General features: G+C 41.0%; 1 long non-coding RNA gene across 7 annotated transcripts in view; it reads right to left on the reverse strand.

Annotated features, from left to right (window-relative positions):
* LOC109309149 overlaps nucleotides 1–12,186 on the reverse strand; it is a 61,866-nt gene that overhangs the window by 43,264 nt on the left and 6,416 nt on the right. For 4 of the 7 annotated variants that reach the window (XR_002100817.1, XR_002100821.1, XR_002100815.1 and 1 more), the window contains exon 2: nucleotides 6,884–6,930. The exons of the other annotated variants lie outside the window; for them this stretch is intronic. This is a non-coding gene — a long non-coding RNA (uncharacterized LOC109309149). The remainder of the gene's footprint in view (nucleotides 1–6,883; nucleotides 6,931–12,186) is intronic. 7 annotated transcript variants of the gene reach the window in all.

The following is a 12,186-nucleotide window of genomic DNA, read 5'->3' on the forward strand; positions in this document are numbered from 1 at the left end:
TAGAAAGCCAGGTCTCGCCAGACTTGTTCACTCTGAGTAGCACCCTCTGCTGTAAATAGTCCCATTGCGTTCATAAGGCAGGGCAGCAGGATCTGGTCCAAAAGGTATCTATGCCAGCCACTGTTAAACCTAGCCGGGTTGGATTCCCCGTGAGGGTAAACGGTCATGGATCCATTCAATTCACGTTGGCTCTGCTGATTTATGCCCGTTGAGAAATTGGCCCCATTCCCACTCAATTTTTGCAGTCCTTCCTTAAACAAAACAACTGTTAAAGTCAGCAGGAGCTTTGCCTGAGTGAGGATCAGCAGAATTTGGCCCCATATGCCATGAGAAATTAGACATAACTGTCATTTTTGCAAGACAGTTCCTATGAAATGTTAATCTGTTCTCTGGAGGAGGAGGTTGAAAACACTAAGACCCCCAGCTACCCCCGCCACTTTGTTCCTTAGTACCTAGCAGTTCCTTGAAATTCTTGACAGGTTATAGCAAGGATTCGAAGTTCCCAACTGGTGGCCATAAGCGGCTGCTGTCTTTGTATTCCAGTAGTCCTCATTAGAACAAAGCTGCTTCGAATTAAATCCAATCTACATGCCGAATCAATCTTTCAACCCTTTGATTGCTTCTGAAAATATTTATATTTCTTAATAATGCACATTTTGTCCCGCAGCCTGTGATTAAACCCAGACAAGGTCCAGAAAAGCCTGGAGTGTATGTGGAAGGGGGTTATTTGGGACAGGAAAAGAAAGATAAAGAACACAGGTTTTTCCCATTGTGAAACCATTAGGGTGTATAAATCTAGCAATTTTGGTTGTATAAGCATCAGAGTGGGGTTGTAATAAATACAGATTGGAGTATTATAGTAACCAAATGGAGTTTATGGATTATGTTCACTAGTTCATAATTCTCCGCCACTGCAATCTAGCTAGTTTTTCACTGCATTCGACTTTATTAATATGCTCTTTGTTTCTGGCAAAACGTGAAAGTCTGCAGTAGTACTCTCTGTAATATTAACATACATAAAGAATTTTGCCCTCAAAAAAAGATGTTAAGGGGAAAGTTTTAATGGGTTATAAATTAAAAGAGCTGGATTCTCTATTGGTTTAAAATAGTTGTGCTGTATTGAAAGCCAGTGGTTTACACCAGTTGGGGAGCAGGAAATGCATGAATTTTAATGTGCAAACCAGAATCCGAAAACAGAGAGGAAAACTACTACTACCACTTACCCAGCGATTATTTTTTTGATTGATCAGTAAGAGGTTTTGAGGGGTAAAGATGGGAAATGGGCAAAAGCTTTGAAGCTTTTATCATGAGCTGCAGCCCAGGGGAAAGAAGCATGTCATACGTAGCAAAAAAGTAATACAAAGCATGGGTAAGGTATAGGAAAACAAAGAGAGGGATAAATGGTTTGCCAAGAAGGTAGTGAGCGGTTATTAAAAGTTGTATAGATCAGGCCTGATTCTGAAGGTTGGAAATGTTGTCATTGATTAACCACATAGATATGTCTGGGTACACAGACGAGATATGAGAAATATCCCAAGTTTTCCTCCCCAAACATAAGTGACTGCACTCCCCAATAATGAAAAAGAAAGGATGCTTTTTAGAAACATGCTGGAATAAATCAGCCTAGCAAAATTACTACTAGACCAGGCTGAGAGGGAAGAAATTCTTGAGAGTGAATCAAAAACATCTTGTTTGATTTTAATCCTCATTGCAGTAAAGGCAAGGCTAGTGGATTCTGTCTTTAGGCTGGTAAATGCCCGTGGTAGTTTTGCAAGTTGTCAAGAAAAGATGGAAAGAAAAAAAATTTCACCAAATATCATTCATGTATTCATCACACACTTCTTTGTATTAAGTTATCATTGCCTATGTACATGTTTTATTATTGTTATCTTGCATATGTGCTGAGTCTTGACAGCCACTTGCCTTTAAAATGTGGTTTGGATAAGTTGTCTTTAAGGTAGGGAAACCTCTCTTGCCACCCGGAAAAAACACCCTTGTTTCACAGATAGAATAAGGCCTGATCCAAAGCCCGTTAAAGTTAATGGAAAGCCTCTTATTCACTGTAATAGGCTTTGGATTAGGCCCAGACTAAAGATGCTATATGATGTAACTAATAATTTGTGAATTATTACTTCTGTGATTTGACAAGCCCAGTTTTACACTACACGTGGATGCTTTTTTGTGAAAAAACTTTAAAATATATCCCTTAGCAAGCCTACCCACACAGCACAGAAGGTATTGTCTTGTGAGGTGTTTTTATTAAAGCATTTAAGCCTAAAGGTGTATGCCTATTTTTAAAAGAAATTTTCTGATTGTAGATAACTGCTCAATTTGATTTAGTGTCGAATGATAGTGATGGGGTTGATAACTGAGCATTCATCGGTAATTCATCTTGTGCTAGTAGAAATTTACAGCAAAGCAGTGCTTTCCCAACACTGACAAGTCCTATTAATCTTCTTCAGACACATTTCAATAGGTGTCTCCATCTGTGCCCAACATCTAAACACTCTGGCATCACTAGGGACTTGGAGACACCTTCATTTCAGGTTACACTAGTGAAAATGTGATACTAGATTGTATTCTATTTTTTAACCTAATTCTCCCTTTTCATTCAATTAGCCTTTCTTGACTGCATTTTTCTACTCATGTGTAACATCCTTTTCTCAGGAAGAGCTTTTAAAAAGGAGATTTAGTTTCTTAAAGATACAGAATCTACTCTGAAGAGAGCAACCAAGAACTTTATAAACTAAAGCAACATAACAAAGCTCCCAGCTACTGTGGAACTAGAGATACTGGCTGCAGAGTGCTTTCGGCATAGTGTGCCCGCTAGGCAAAATATACCTGTCATAATACAACCCTTACTGGCACTTTGAGGCTAAGGCAGAGGAAGTAGGGAAGCAGAAGGCATCCTTTTCCCAGTTTATCACATTTTGGAACAATTCATTGCGCAGTACTTTGGTTTCAAAACCTTTCATACCAAAGCATCCGTGAGTACTCAGCTCTACACAGACCACAAGCATGTTCTCCTTATACATGCAGCTAATGCATGAACAAACATTGCACAGTCAAATGAGAGCAATAACATTTATAGGTGGATTAAGCTTAAACTTCCTTGCTTATTATTAAAAGCAAGTCATTTGCAAACCACATGGACGAGCCTTGGTGTGAATGTATGAGGATGTCACCTCCGAACCAATGTCAGTTGTATCGCTTTGCAGGCTGGAATGAGTTTGCTAGCAAAGCAGCACCGCTTTAAAGAATATTCGTTTTAAAGTGGGTTTGCTTTTCTTGCTTCCTTCAGACCTTTCAACTGGCTTTTAAAAGTGCCCTCCTGATACTCTTTCCCAAGTTAGATGGAGCATGCTGGCCTAAATGCTCTTGTTTACATGACGCGAGCAAGGAATAATATGCACAAATGGGTAGCGGCATTTGTGAGCGAAAATGTTATCTCAAACTTTGTTGCTAGCTTTTATGAAGTTCTTGAAAGCCATCCTGCAAGTCATGTTATAGATCTAAATGACCTTATTGTAGGTGGCAAGTTTAAATGTGCCATATTAATAACTTGTTATCCAAGACAAATTAAGTCCTTATGTGTCAAAAGCACTCTGCTCTGGATTACCTACAAGACAAGTATTTATTGAATAAACGTTGGATCCAATTTCATTTTAATGTGACTGACTGTATGCTTCAGCCTTTTAGAATGAGATAAAAACACTCAAACCTATAACTGTGTTGCAACATTACACCTAACTTGTCTATTTCTATTATTGTCTCTTTAACGTGGGATATCAAAAGCATTTGGGTTTGTTTTAAGGGGGGGTTTTTTTAATATTATTATTCTGAAGAGCAAGGGGAGAGATAGAAAAAAGGCTGGCATTCAGCCTAAAGAGAAATCATTGAAACAAATTAATCCTATGCCGTTTAAATTGACATGGTAATCCATCATCAGCAAAGGCAAACTCTGAAAGCAATCTAGAATCTGCAGTGTTCTTTCACTGGCCCTGAGGCACAAAGACAGATAGTAAAAGAGGAAGAGAAAAAAAAATCATAAAAGTTAGCAACGCCTTAAAAAAAGAGGGGGGGGTGAAATAGCTTTTGCTCTTTTCCTGCTTCCAAATATCTAATTCAGAAAGAAATTCTGATTCACTTCCAACAGTTGCTTATTAAAGTTTACTTCTGCGTTTTGTGTCCCCTGCGTGGGTTTTTGTTTTTGTTTTTTTGTGGGGGGGGAGTTGTTCTAAAGCACCATCCTGTATGATTTTTATCATTGAAAACCGCAGTAACTTGAACATCCCTCTCTGCTTGCTGTATGTCTCATCTCAGTCTCAACTTGGCTGCTCCAAATGAACAATCAATTCTACCCTGCTAATATGAAAGAAAAGTACCGTAATGTCCTCAAAAACTGAACAGCTACAATTTTCATAGCGTTAACAATAAGAATCATCTGCTCCATTCCCCTGTCGGTGCAGAACCCTCTCCATTCTACTGTAGCTTTTCTAGGGCTTTGTCCAGTCTAGTTTTAAATATCTGAAGTGATGGGGCCTTATGCCTCTCTAAAATGCTGCTGGCAAGTGAGCAAATTTAAACCTCTTAGGTCTTGGAAGCCAGTTGTAATGAGCCCGCTCTCATCATGTAAGTGTAGCTACAGCCATCCAGAGCCGAATTCTCTAAGAACAGTGTTTACTGCTTCGATTTTCTCTTCTGCTCGTGGAATGATCCCTTTTTTTTTTTTCCCAAAGCTTTTCCTCGCTGGCTGGCTGGCTGGCTGGAGCAATGCAGATAACAGAATGTATATGATGAAATGATTTGTTTACGACTCCAATTAAAAAAAGAAAAGTATTCAACCTCAAAAGCTAGGGAAGGAGTCATACCTTTCAGTGAGAAACAGACAGAGGCTGAAGAAAAAGTCAGACACCTTAGTGCCAAAGGCAAAGGACTGGCGTGGCTGTATAATATAAACCATACTCAACATCTGCCCTATTTTAATTTTGGAGGGATAAAGTTTCTTCTTTTTTTATTATTAAGAAAACTTTATGTGACAGAGCAACCCATGAGCAATGTTATCAAAACTGTTTCATTGTTGTACTGAAACTGAACTATTAAGGGATATTTTTTTTTTAAAAAATCTCCCCCACCTCCTCTTATTCTAAAGAACCGGAGTTCTCAGCCTCTGCTGTCATTGCCATGTCTGTACGAAGTACTGCAACTGGGTGTGAAATACAAAGGGGTGGTCAACTGTTCAGGATGAGTCAAAATGATTAATTCCCAAACGCAAAAAAAAAAAAAAAATCATGGATATATACATATCATTGTATTGCCAAAATGGTTTTTGCAGTAGTTACTGAGATGAGGGATGATTATTGAATACAACAAGTGCAAAAGAAGCCTGAACTAAATAACTATGCTAAAAAGCACACATTTCACAGGTTGGAAATGATCCCGCTCTGTTTCTGAGTTTATTTTCTACCCCTGCAGCACAAATCCTAAAACACAGTACCAAAATATACTAAAATATAGAACAAATACAAAAGAACTCCACTGAATACAGCTAAGGGGTCTCTACCAGAAAAAGGTTAGAATGTGATTGAAAGCATAACATTTATTTAATCGCCAATATGTTTAAAAGCCAGAATATGGTTATTTTATTACCAGATAATACTCAGATCAAAGTGAAGCGCTGTAGCTGGAAGGAACGTTCTCTTTGGAAGCACAGTTGAATGTAATTGTTTCCTATGAAAACCTAAAACTGGTCTTAGTTTTTAAAACTTGTATTTCCTGATGTGATATAATGCAAGCTAGTCTGGAGAGACCATACGTGCCATTTTTCACTGCTGGTATCCCTTTGCTTTAACTCTTTAACATGATAAAAATCTCATCCAATTTACTTCAGTCAAACACACAGGATTATTTTGGATAAGACTGATTAATTTCTTACTGTTAGAAATTAGACTTTGATACAAGCATAGTACCATTTTAACCAAGGTCTTCGAACAGGAGGAGGGAAAAAAAAAATCTAAAGAAAATGATACATAGATTGATAGGCAGTTGAAACTTAAGCATTGAGGGCAGACAGTTATTTTACTACTGTATAAAATAGCTCATCTTAATTCAATTCAGGGTATAGAGTGTAATATATGCACTTCATATTTCCAAAAAAGCTGGAGTCTTTCAGAGGAAAGAGAATGGCAAGAATGTAGCTTTAATTATGGCGGTTATAAATATGCAGTTGATTAAAAGCTGTCCCCTCCTTTCATATCTAATATTGTTCAGCTTTGCTTACATATATATCTGTCTGTCTATATCTCTGTCTACTTATTGTGGGGGGGTGGTTTCTGAGAGCTGTATTTCTATTTATGTAATGCCTGACACGGGCCCTGGAAGAAAGTAAATACCTCCTTAAACTGTCTATGCTTCTGCGGTGAAAAAAAAAAAATCCTTAAAATTGTAAGATGTAAAAAGAAATATAGATCATTTTTACAGTTGATTACTTGATAACAGTTTTATTTTTGAAACTGAGTATTTTAAATGTTATGATCTCATACTTGCAGTAGTCTGTGATTCCAGTAATTATTTTTGAACATGTCACTCAAAAAATCAAAAACCACTATAAAGACATCATTCTTGAAAGGAAGCAGAGTAAAAATATAGCTAGGGATTAAAATAATTTTGTTGTTACATTTTTGTTCTTAATTTTTGTTTACTTCTAAACCAGACTGTTTTGCCGAATGAGGGATAAAATATCATTTTCTATATAAGGCAGGGTTTGTTAAATAGGCAAACAGCTGAATCAATCAGCAGGCAGATTCTTTGCTATTTCAGCTATTATCCAAAAAATCTGAAACTATAATAAATATATATGGAGATCATATTTAAATGCACTTACCAAAAATGTACGCACCTCTGAATAGTGCACATATTTCTGTCTTCAGACTGGGGGGGGGAGCAAAAAAGCAGTTCAAATGCATAGGTTAGGATTTGCATATGACAGTGTGTGTGTGAAATATATAGAAACCTGTATTGCACCAAACAACTCCATTACTTAAACATGTAGTTCAAAAGCCTTTTTTCCCCAAAAAAAACCGTTCAATGTATTAAAAGATTTAAGAGCCGAGAATATGCAGCAAAAAAAAAAAAAAGACAACTTCTGCAGTAATATTCTTTGGTATGCAATTATGTAGGCAGACATATAGATATAATGTGAGAGTTATTAACTTGCAACATCAGTGATGAATCCTGAATCAATACAATGGGACTGCCTATTAAAATATCAGCCAGGTGTGCTAGCAGGCAAATCTACTTTGGGAATCATTTCTAGATGTCTTCCTTAAGGGTTATAGTTTGACTAGGAACAAGGAGCTCAAGGGGAAGCTGCTGATGGCGAATGTGCTTTTGCCTCTTGCAAGAGCTGTCATTTTTCGAAGGCTCCACTCTTTGCCGCCACCACCACCACCAACAAAAAAATAGAGTGGACAAGAAAATCTGCAATGGAATAAATCAAAAGAATTGTTCCACCAACATGAGTGTGCATTTCTAAGCCCTATCTGCGTGCAATGGATACAGGCGTGTGGCACAGAGGCGGAGCACACTGTTCTCTTTCCATCCCCATTTTCCTTCGGATTAGAGGGAGAAATGGAATGGAAAAGAGCAGAAAGCATCTGAAGCCTTGCATCCAGCCTGAATCAAACAGTCCTGCAAAGTCCCTTGTTGTTTTGTGGGGGGGTTTCTTCTTCTTTTTTTTGCTTTTTTTTTTTTTCTGTGTCCCCCTCACCCCCAACACACACACACACTTCCTTTAGATGAGCGTGGTTAACCTTGGTTCTGTGCTGGAGAGGGGAGGGTTAATGAAACCAAGCTCTTGCGACCTCCAGGGTCAGACTCTTCCTATCTGCGATCTAAGGAATTAGGTAAGGAGGTTATAAGATTATAGTGAAAGGAGTTGCAGGCCCTCGCAGCCTCGCACCTGAACATATTGGTCTAATCCACTGGGATTCTTAAAAATCGCTTCAGCTATGGAAAACTGTTAATTAGGCTGTGTCTATCCCGGGTTTCCTGTTGCATTAGTGATCCTACAGAGCTGCATCAACCCTGTGGGCTGACATGAAATGCAGCTAATATCCCCCCCACCACCACCACCTAGAAGTGAAGCAGCAGTGGCCCCGCACTGGGGGGAAGAGGCTCTGGATGAAGGGCATTGCAAAGGCTCGTGCAAAGTTCCCCTGGTGCAAAGGGCTTGACTGTATGCAGCTGTCCCTAACTTTCCAGCAGCAAAATTAGCAGCCGGGGGGGAGAAGTGAAAAGCCCTCAGGGCTGGTCAGAGGCTTCTTAGGATGCCTGTCCTCCCTCTCGGAAAATAGCAGCGGTTCAAGCTGCCTCTCCAACTTGCCCTCCGTCCTGTTGCCTCGCTTGCCTGCTGTTTGCCACAGCAGAGATGCTCGCAGCAGCTGAGTGTTATCCCAGTGTCCTTGATCCTGGGGAATACATCCCTTGTCCTTGATCCTGGGGAATACATCCCTTGCCCTGCCTCTCTAAAGAGCCTCTTCCAAGAGGGTCCTCGTCGGTTTGGAGCTGCCCCCTGAGTGGTGCAGGCAGACTCCTAAGCCATCAGTGCCCAGAAAAATGGGCAGGAGGATGCACTGAAGGGCTGGGGTTCAAGCTCCTGCAGTAGAAATGCCCCAAGTTAAGCCCCCAGGGGGGCGGAGAGGGGTTTTTAAAGCCAATGTGTGCCCCGTCCAGAGCTGCTGGTGCCAGGGGTGCAGCCCTTTGGAGATGCCCTGTGCGGAGGCTGTGATGGGCTGATCTCTTTTTTTTTTTGCCACCTTTATTGGGAGGGAGACGCGGGACTGGGGAGAGACGTGTGCCAACTGGGTTGTAAATCCCAGAGCCAAGCTGAATCCTCCCCCCGGCTCCTGTGGGCAGAGATGCTCCTGCCTGATGGACATCCAGAGCTGAAGTCCCTTCAACTTGATCTCCGAGGCTGACAGTCATTTGCTCCAGCCCTCTCCTTTCTCCGGCTGTGTGCCTTTTGTCACCATTTTCTCCGTGCTTCACTCATTGCTGTACATGGGAGGCGGACTTGCATGTCCCTCTCCTGGATTTTCCCTATAGCATTTCTATTTTTCCTCCTGTTCGTGTTTCATGTGTGTCCCTCTTTTTTTCTTTCTTTTTTTTTTTTTCCTCCCCTCTCCTGTCTGCCTGCTGCGATGCTGGAGAAATGTGGGGCTTATTCCTTTCCCTACCTTCTTCGGGTCTGATTAGATGATATTTTTTCATTGGTTCTGCTACAATGGGTTCCTCCCTTTAATCTCTCCATACCCCCCCCCCAGTATAACCAAATCCATGAAATTCCCAGCCTCTCTCTTTGACACTACTGGGTCGCCTAATCACTTCGTATCGATTTCCCTAACTCTTTTCATCCAGCTGAAGACACATCTTAAAACACTCCAAGCCAGAGTGTGCTCTTTGCTTTATACACACTAATAAAATGATTTACCCTTCTCTCTCTGCTCTCCTCACAGGAGAAAATCGTTCAAGTCCCTGCTATTTGTGTGTGATCAGTAAATATTTAGTGTGGTGACATCTTCAGCTCCTCTCCTGATCGATACCCAGCCCAACAGGAGGTGGACTATTGTCCGGGAGGAGACTTGCTGAGATCTCCTTTGGACGAGTGCTTTGCTGCTCCTACAGTATGCGATGATTTATCCTCGAAGGTAACCAGTAAAGAGAGACACACAGGCTTGAAAATTGTCTGCCCCCAACCTGTTTACTCTGCCATTAAAGCACTTGTGCAATGAATGAGTTACTCGAGCAGCTCCGTCATCTCCCTGGGATGCTCCAGCGCTTCCCGAGCGGCGGGGACCTCCGAGCTGCCCCCGCCCGCCCGGCCCCTTGGCCCCTTCCCAGCCCTTTGGGTTGAATCCCTGGCTCTGCCACGACCTGGGCTCTGCCTTCCCACTTGTGCTTGATGGGCTTTCGCGCTCAGCACCGCCCTGCTCCGCGGGTTGGTGCGCAAGGGGCTGGGAGCACAAGGTGCCCGGTCCCCGCGGGTCCAGCCAGGCGCGACCTCGGGACCGAGGGGTTGCTAACAGCCTGGAAAGTCTGCTTTCAATCTATAGACATATCTATACATATCTATACATATATATACATATATATATATATATATATATATACATATACACACACACATTATCTATATATATATATATATATAAAATATGTGTGTGTATGTGTGTATATATGTATAATACATGTATAATATATATACACACACACATTATACATGTATATATAAATATAGATAATATATGTATATATATGTATGTATGTATGTGTGTGTGTGTATCTATATATTATAGATATACACACACATATATCTGTGACAAGGGAGGACATTTTAAAAAGCGAGTTTCTCTGACAAGCTACAGCAGAGAGCTTTCTCCAGGGTAAGAGCATGGCTAGAAAGAGGACTTCGTGTTTGCTTTTCATCCTGATCTGTTATTTCACCCCTGGGAAAGACCCATACCTGGAATAGGAGCTATTTCCAGCTGTAATTATTACACGAATACATCATATGTGGATGTTGCTATCTAGCTTGATGCGTAGCCAGCCTAGATGGCTTATGTATGATCTCGGTGCGTGTGAGATCTATCTGTAGTGGACCTGTTTCATGCCAGGCATTGTATTTTTATATAGAGCCACCATCTGATTGAATGCCTGTATATGGAGTATGCATTCAATATGTAGCGTGTGAGATGCGTTTCCATATATATGTGTGCACGCACACACACGTATAGGGAAATACATTTCTCATAAGCTACACACACGAGGTGCATGAGTGTGTATGTGTAAATATGTATGTATGTATGTGTAGATGTGTGTGTACGTGTGTGCATATATATACATACATATATTTACACACATGTATACGCACTTACACACCTATATATAGATATCTATAGAGCTGTAGATCTATATCTATATGGAGAGAGAGAGATATTTAGCCTAGAAGATGCATGCCTTTCTCTATATATCTATAGATATATAGGGAAAGGCACGCATCTATAGATATATAGGGAAAGGCATGCATCTTCTAGGGAGGTATATGACCTGAATATACAGCTGCCTAGCCTAAATGTGTGTGTGTGCGCGCGCGCGCGTGTGTGTGTGTGTGTGTGTGTGTGTTTTCAGGGATTAAATATTCAAAGTATTTAAAAAAAACCCAGCGATATCCACCTGTTAACTTTGCTTAGAAACCCCTTTTAGCTAATAGCTTTCCCCTAACTTAATCAGTCCCCTCTTCTGGTAGAGAAGGAATGGAAAGAGGGAGGGGAAAAAAATCCATATCAAAAACTGTTCCAACCTCTGTCCCAGATGACACTTTCCACACCTTGTTCAGACAGGACTTCTATAGAGAGCTTATCTCCAGAATATATCTTTATACTAATGCATACTTAATTGGTCTGTCTTGACTGTCCATATAAAACAATTTAATTAGGGTGCTTTCTGCTTTGGAAAGAAGAAAAAAAAAATCTGCCCAGCATTTATTGTATTTAGCACCAATACAGCCAGAAAATGTTGCACAAGTTTTTGGTTGAAAGAGCACCTATGTGTCCATTGAAGGGCGCTGATCCGAAAAGACAGAGAGGACAAGTAAAATCGATTTGAAGCGACCCTCTCTGTCCCTTTCACACCATTCAGACACTCCATTCCTTCTAAGACAAAGCCCCAGCGCCTTGGGAATGCTGGCAAAAAAAAAAGGGGGGAGCCTCCAATCCCACAAGCAAATGGAGCACTTTGCAAATTCCTCCATATCGCTGTTATTTTGTTTTTCTTCCCCTCCCCTCCAAAGAGCCGATCAAGCCCAGGCTGTTCTGCCTCCGCGTCTAACCTTTCTTCTGCGGGAAAGCCCGTGTGGAATGGGTGGAGGTAATTATAGCTATTAGTATTGCAAGCCTAGTTGCAACCTTGGTCATTCGCAGGCTTTTAGGGTTAAAATAGCCCTCACCTCTGACCCCTGCGGAGCAAAGCTGCAGCTCTCGCTACAACTCAGGCTAAAGTTTGCAAAACCTGAGCTGCACCACAGAGGGGAAGAAACTTCTCGCTGGAAGGAGGGTGCTTGCTAGATTTAAACCGTCTTTAAGCGGGGGAATGAAATCCGCTCTCCAGACAATACCTTTGCAAAGGGCA

The sequence above is a fragment of the Crocodylus porosus genome, unplaced genomic scaffold (genome assembly GCF_001723895.1).
Source record: "Crocodylus porosus isolate Cpor-Errol unplaced genomic scaffold, CroPor_comp1, whole genome shotgun sequence".
NCBI classification, from domain to species: Eukaryota; Metazoa; Chordata; order Crocodylia; family Crocodylidae; genus Crocodylus; species Crocodylus porosus.